Raw genomic sequence first — 6807 nt, 5'->3', positions numbered from 1 at the left:
CTCCTCGGCCAAGTCTTTTGGTGTGGCTGCGAGGCCATCTTCTTCACCGTCTACAACATCTACACCAACTACGAGAGCATCTTCCCCACTCCAGCCGGGATGCACTCCCTTCCCTACGAGGAGGAGGAGGAGGTGTGAAGATGAAGACGGTGTTGAAGGGGCGCGCGCGGCCAAAGTGGAAGAAGGAGGTCAAGATGAAGATGTTCAAGCCCGGAGTCAAGATCGTCATGTTTCGTTTTTTATTTGTTGCTTTTCTATGTCGTGTCGTGTCGTGTCATGTTTCGTCATGTGTCTGTGAACTTATTATTGTAATGGTACGGTGTGTTGGATCTTATCTAAGTTATTAGGGTTTATTATGTGTGTTAAAAATGTTCGTGCCCAAACATATCATTTCTTCCCTAAACCAAGTCATGAAGTTCGAGAACTTGTGGTTTTCATTAATGAAAATCGGAGGGGGTGAGAAGCCCTCCGTTTCATTCAAAAAAAAATAAGTCATGAACTAACATGCAAATTTATTCCCTTTAGATCCTAAACCAAGTGCCACTCTAACCCTAAACCAAGTGCCACTCTAACCAAACCCACGTGGCGGTGCAAACATACGTTTTCAACCTTCCAACCCTCCAAAATTTTAGTGCAAAACAAAGGAAAACCACTCTCACGCGTGTGCAAACATTCACGGTCTCACTAATTTTTTTGACAAGTTTCATAGTCTCACTATGTATACCTTCCTTCCCTACCCATGTCAAAGTCTTGTCATCTGTCCTAGCGGTTACCAGCGCAGCCCTAAACTCCACAAACCCACGCGGTCCTGGGTTCGAATCCCCAGCCGCACCAATTTTTTGTGCATTTTCCACCCTTCATTTTTTAGACAAATTAGTTTTTTATCAATGTAATGCCCTTAAAAATGTTCATTTATTTTGGCACCAGGTGTAAACCTCTACCAGAGCTGAGGCACATTTTCCATGACATTTTGGTCTTTGATTTAAATCACGGTGTATTTTAATTGGATTAATTAAATTGCTATGAAATATTTAACAACTCCAAAATATTTCTAACCTTAATTGTTTGGCTCTGGAATAATTCAATTAGCTTCCACAAAAAGTTTCAACATTATGATTTACTGCCTAAATTAAATCAGAACAGAAAATAGAAAAACACGCAAGAGAACCCCCGAATGGGCCTAATTGGATGCAGTTGGCCCATTAGTCTAGCGTGCACTTGGCTCTACGCTCTGAATTTGGCCCAAGAGCAACCTTTTTTTGATAGAAAGGAAGAGCAGAGAGCTGCATTTCATTGATCAAAAGTTTCTGAATTCCTCATTTCTTCTCCTTTTTTTCAACATATTTAAATGTTGGTCACTTCTCCTCTCTTTTTTCAACATTTAAACAACTATGACCAACATTTAAACTAGGTGAATTTCTCATACAATTTCAAGATTACAAGTTCCTCCATAATTCATGCCTTTCCATACATTTTCAACATTACAACCAGTGCGATTACCATACCTACAAATGCCCAAAAGTATTTGCAAATGGGTATTGGTAGTGCTTGATCTTCAAGCTTCCTAACCTTATTCTTAAACATCCTAAGCTTAACAGCTAGCTCTCTGTCAGTGCGTGCTTCGTCCTCCATCTCTTCTTCCGGAGCTCGTGCTGCGACCACTGCGGTTCGTGGCAGCATGCGCAACCATTCTTCATGCTCTTCTTGCAGTTCATTTATCAGAGTCTTGGCCAGAGCATCGACCCAAAGAAAGAAGCATGTCACCTGCATGAACATGAAACAGATCAACCCATTGCTCAAAGATCCCGACCACGAAAATGGTGCAATTGCCCCGATTCTTACCCCATTCTCGCTGCACACGTAGAACGGACGATTCTGGTTCCTCGGTGTGTGAGAAACCCTCCGATCAACGCTCGCCTAGCACCGCGGACAGACGAAGACAGGCATCTCCACACGCGCCCGGCTATGCATCCGCGAGGTGGCGCGAGAGCTTGAGGAAGACATGGAGCTCGGAGCCAAAGGGGATTTCAACGTCGTCGTGCCCTCCACAGCTAGCTTCCCACCGCCGCGCCCTCCATAGCTAGCTTCCCACCGCCATGCTACCTCTCTCGCTGTGGTCACCGCCGTGCTCTCAGTCGCCCTGGTCACCGCCGCTGTCGCACGCTTATATAGCACACCCGCAATGACTCTCTACTCAACGGCTCTCTGCTGGGTCCCACAAGCCACGCATGCAACGATTTGAATAAAATTGGCCGTCTCTGCCACCTGGTCCCACCTGTAAGGGCCGAGTCAAAAGGTTGACCTGACGGAGACGCCAGAGTTCACGGAATGAGTTCAATGACAGAGACGAAGATCTTCTGGTCGCTGAGGAATTTGTTCTGACTGAGGAGTTAGGAATTCGCTAGTGCAGATTGCCTACACAGTGAGGAACATGATAGCCCTGAGGAATTTGATCTCAAATATCCGACCGTTGCTGTGCTACACGGCAGCTGTCCCAAAATATCTACCCACCTAACGGTCATATCATTGAAGGGCATTTATGTCTTATCATGCCGGGCTGCTACCTAGGCTATAAATAGCCGCCCCCTACAACCACTAGTTAATTGGCTGCTCCGAGAGAAACTGACACTTGTCATTGAGAGCATCCCATCCTCCGAGGACTTTGAGCGAAAATCATCAAGTGAGGAAAACCCAAAACCCAAACCCAAACACCTACAAACCCAAAGTGATTGAGCATCATTGAAGAGATTATTCCTGTGTGGACCCGACGCTTGTTACCTTTGAGGATTGTGTATCCTCCATACGGTTAGGCGTCATGGTTTGAGCATCCAAGAGGAATTATGGATCGCCGAGTGACCAAGTCTGTGAAGGTTTGGGAGTCACGTGTGAAGACTTACCACGAGTGTTGGGCGAGGTCTGTGTGACTTTAGCTCAAGGACAATATGGTGAGGACTGTGTGTCCTCGAGTTTAAATACCCAGCCGCTCCAACCAGACGTACAACTGTCACAACAGTTGGAACTGGTTTACCAAATCATTGTCTTCACCCAGCCAACTGGTTCTATTTCTTCAACCCTTTCATTTCCTCATTCATGTGTTGATGAACCTGATCATTACTGTTTAAAGACTTTGAATGAAGACTTTCTCTAATTCCTCAATTCAATTTCTTCAGTCACATTGTCTTCAGCATGCTTATCCTGTTTTCACGCTATCTGTACTATGTGCTTGTTTTCATTTCATCATGATGACTATGTTGTTGCTTTGTTATGCGTATACCTGAGTACTTATTCCGCTGCTAGTGTGTCGTTGCTTTGGAATTTCATCAGTGACGAATTTGTAAAAATCGGATATCCCCCCCCTTAGTCGATATAACACACTTTCATTAATAGATATTTATAAATATTTTTTTACATATCTTATAAGATTATCAATATTAATAAACCATTATTTACACAATAGTTTTATATATAATATAGATATTAATAAATCATGTCCATATATTTCTTATAAGAAGACATTAATGAATGATTTTCAGTATACTTCGTGTGTTCAGCAAATCACACAATTAATAAAATACATTTTTTAATAAGATAGATTTTAATAAATTATTTATATATATTTCTTACAGGAACACATTAATGACCGTTTTTAATATATTTCTCGTATTCCAGCAAAGCACACAATTAATACAAGATATTTCAACATGAGTATACGTTAATAAAATATTTCTATATATTTAGTATAATAAGAAGACATTTATGAACAATTTCAATATATTTATTGTTTTCAAGAAAGCATAGAATTAATACAAATTTTCTATATACTATAAGATGGATGCCAATTAATGTAGACATTAATGCGTGATTTCGGTGTATATCTCATATCACAGCAAAGCACACATTGAAAGCTGCTTTTGCATACATTACCACTACTATACTGAACGTATTTTGTCTCTGTGTATAACCGACAGTAGATGCAGCCAACACCAACCGACGGTAGAGCACCGCGCCCCGCTCCACGGGCGAAAGAGCTCGCGTCACTGCATCACTCACTGACAGCCCATCTCCACCTAAGCGTCCCTGGCCTCTCGTCCATGTGTTCCGTTCGCCCCGTCTATTTCTTCTCCTTTGCTTCTCCCCGGAGGAATCCCTCCCCTTATCCCAGCCCCACTTTGCTCATGAGCTTTTGATTTAGCTTTCTCGATCTCTAACCTCCTCCGCCCTCCCTCCCTCATCGCTATGCCCATAATTGCACCCGTCGCAAATAATGGTGGCCCTCGTCGCTCTCTAACCTGGTTCGTCGGTGGAGGTGCCCCCTGTCGGTGTACTAGAATAAGGGTACCCTAGTAACCTGAACTTGTGCACGGGCAGTTGCAGCACCCCGCGGCAAGGCTTGCCGGGCGAACGCCAAGATCCTCCGTGGTTCCCTTGGAGCCATTCAAGAACAAAGTATTTAAGCTCAGGAGACGAGGCCCCGGCAAGAGGAGCTTGCCGGGAAGGCCAACCAGGGCACTCCAAAGAACTTGCCGCGACACGCCACGCGCTCCCGCAAGGCAACAAGGCCCCGGCAAGAGGAGCTTGCCGGGAAGACCAACCAAGGTACCTCGAGGCCCGGTGAGCGACAAGCTTCCGGACCAGACAAGATAACAGCAGCGGCAAGGCGCTTGCCGCGGCAGGCGGCCACTCTGTGCCCACGCTCCAGCGCATCCACCAACGTGTCGCTCTGGGGGCCTCTCCAGGCGCGCGTGGCGGAAGGTTGTGCAGCCAGCGGTGCGCAGTGGCATGCGAAGCTGACAAGATCGCCATCGTGGCGAACGGTGGCGCCCCTAACGGTCTTTTTCTGCACTGTTTGGGCGACTCTGACGGGCATTTAATGCCCTTGTCCCCTGCCGTCAGGGTTACGTGGGGTGCACTGTACAAGTAACTGTACCAACCACCTCACTTTTTACATTTGTACCCTTCTCTGCGTTGCCACCTGTCGGTGACCCCTTTAGCGTATAAAAGGAGGCCCATGCGCAACGTAGAGGGGGTTCGGAGGTTCGACTGGTTCGGAACCTAGAAAAGCATTACGCTCTCTCTCTGGAGCAAGAACACAAGATAATCAAACAAGCAGCAGTAGGAGTGTTATCTCTCCAGAGAGCTCCGAAGCTGGGTAAACTGCTCGTGCGCTTCGCCTCAATCTGCTCTTCGTGCGATCTCCGCCCCCCGCCAAACCGAAAGGGGCCCGGTCCTCCGGCCCCATAGTTTCCCCGACATCTTTGGCGCGCCAGGTAGGGGGCGTCGAGATTGTGTGAACCTGATCCGGCGTTCACACGAGCTAGATCTTCATTCCCTTCATCAACATGCCACCGAAGAAGAAGACTTCGGCGACAGCCGCTCCGTCCATGTCACTTCCGCCACCATTGGAGCAAACGGGTGGTGGAATAGACGCCGGCGGAAGAATGGACGTCGACGAGGAAGCTTACGATGCTGCCAGGTCCAAGGACAAGGCTGCACAAACCTCGACGACTGTACATGTTCCGCGCCACTCTCAGGAGGCGCAAGACCAACAGTGTCATGGCACTCGCAGTGCCATATGCCTAATAGGCCAAGACCAAGTTGGTGGATCTCGGGGCGCTCAAGACCAGCATGCACGCCAGCGTGCTGGCGCGAGCGGGGCACGTTCGCCTGGACGGGATACTGCTCGTTCTAACATAGTTAGAAGTCCGAGCACGTCCTGCTCCTCGCGCCGTCTGCCACTGCCACCCACCACTCCAGCAGAAGCTTTGGCGCGAGCTCAACTGCTCCTAGATTACCCTCCGACGTCGGACAAGATCGACGAACGGAGGGCCACCATTCAGAGTCTCATCGGCTACGCCAACGGCGACACTCCACGGTGGCCGAGCGCGTCGCCGCCGCGGCAGGGTTGGCGGGCGCGAGCCGGTGGCGACGAAACGGGTGGAGGTGCAACTACCATGCAATCACCACCCCGAAGGCCAAGATTGCCGACTCGCCGGATCCACCTCGATAGTGACTCCACCGCATCGTCGGATCCACGAGCTCGTCGCGATCAGCGCCAAGTTCTTCATGATCGGCAACAAGAAGACGCTCGAACTCGCATCGAGCGCCGAAGAGAAGCGCGACGTCAATCCGACAAGCGCGCTAGGCCCTCTGTTGACATGCATGCACCAGGGGAACCAGGCGATCTGCCGTACGCGGTAGGTTGCCCTGCGTTCACTCGTGAGCTGCGGCAAGTCCAGTGGCCCAGCACGAAGAACTTCAAGCCAGACGTACCGAAGAAGTATGACGGCAAGACGCATCCGTCGGAGTTCCTCAGCATCTACACCATTGCGGTGCAGGCTTCCGTGGGATGGGATGACAAGATCGTTGCCAACTACTTCCCACTGGTGCTCAAGCCCAACGTCAGATCCTGGCTCATGCACTTGCCGGACAACTCCATATCCTCTTGGGCTGATCTGTGCCATCAGTTTGTCGGTGCCTTCACAGGCGGACACAAGCCTCATGGCCAGGAGAGTGATCTTCATCTGCTCGCCCAGAAGGAAGGAGAGCCCCTGCGCAAGTACATTCAGAGATTCAGCAGTGTGCAGCACAACATCCCAGACGTCCACCCTGCCGCGGTGATCAGCGCGTTCCATCAGAACGTGCGAAACCGCAGGATGCGGGAGGAAATGGCGATGTGCAAGATCAGGGACGTCAGTGAGTTATATGCACTGGCCGACAAGTGTGCACGTGCTGAGGAAGGGAGGAGACTCCCCGGAGAGAATGTAGGAACAGGAGGATCTGACAGTGAAGATGCTGCCCCGGCAAGGA

The sequence above is a fragment of the Triticum dicoccoides genome, chromosome 5B (genome assembly GCF_002162155.2).
Source record: "Triticum dicoccoides isolate Atlit2015 ecotype Zavitan chromosome 5B, WEW_v2.0, whole genome shotgun sequence".
Taxonomy (NCBI): Eukaryota; Viridiplantae; Streptophyta; class Magnoliopsida; order Poales; family Poaceae; genus Triticum; species Triticum dicoccoides.
This window is presented reverse-complemented; position numbering follows the sequence as displayed.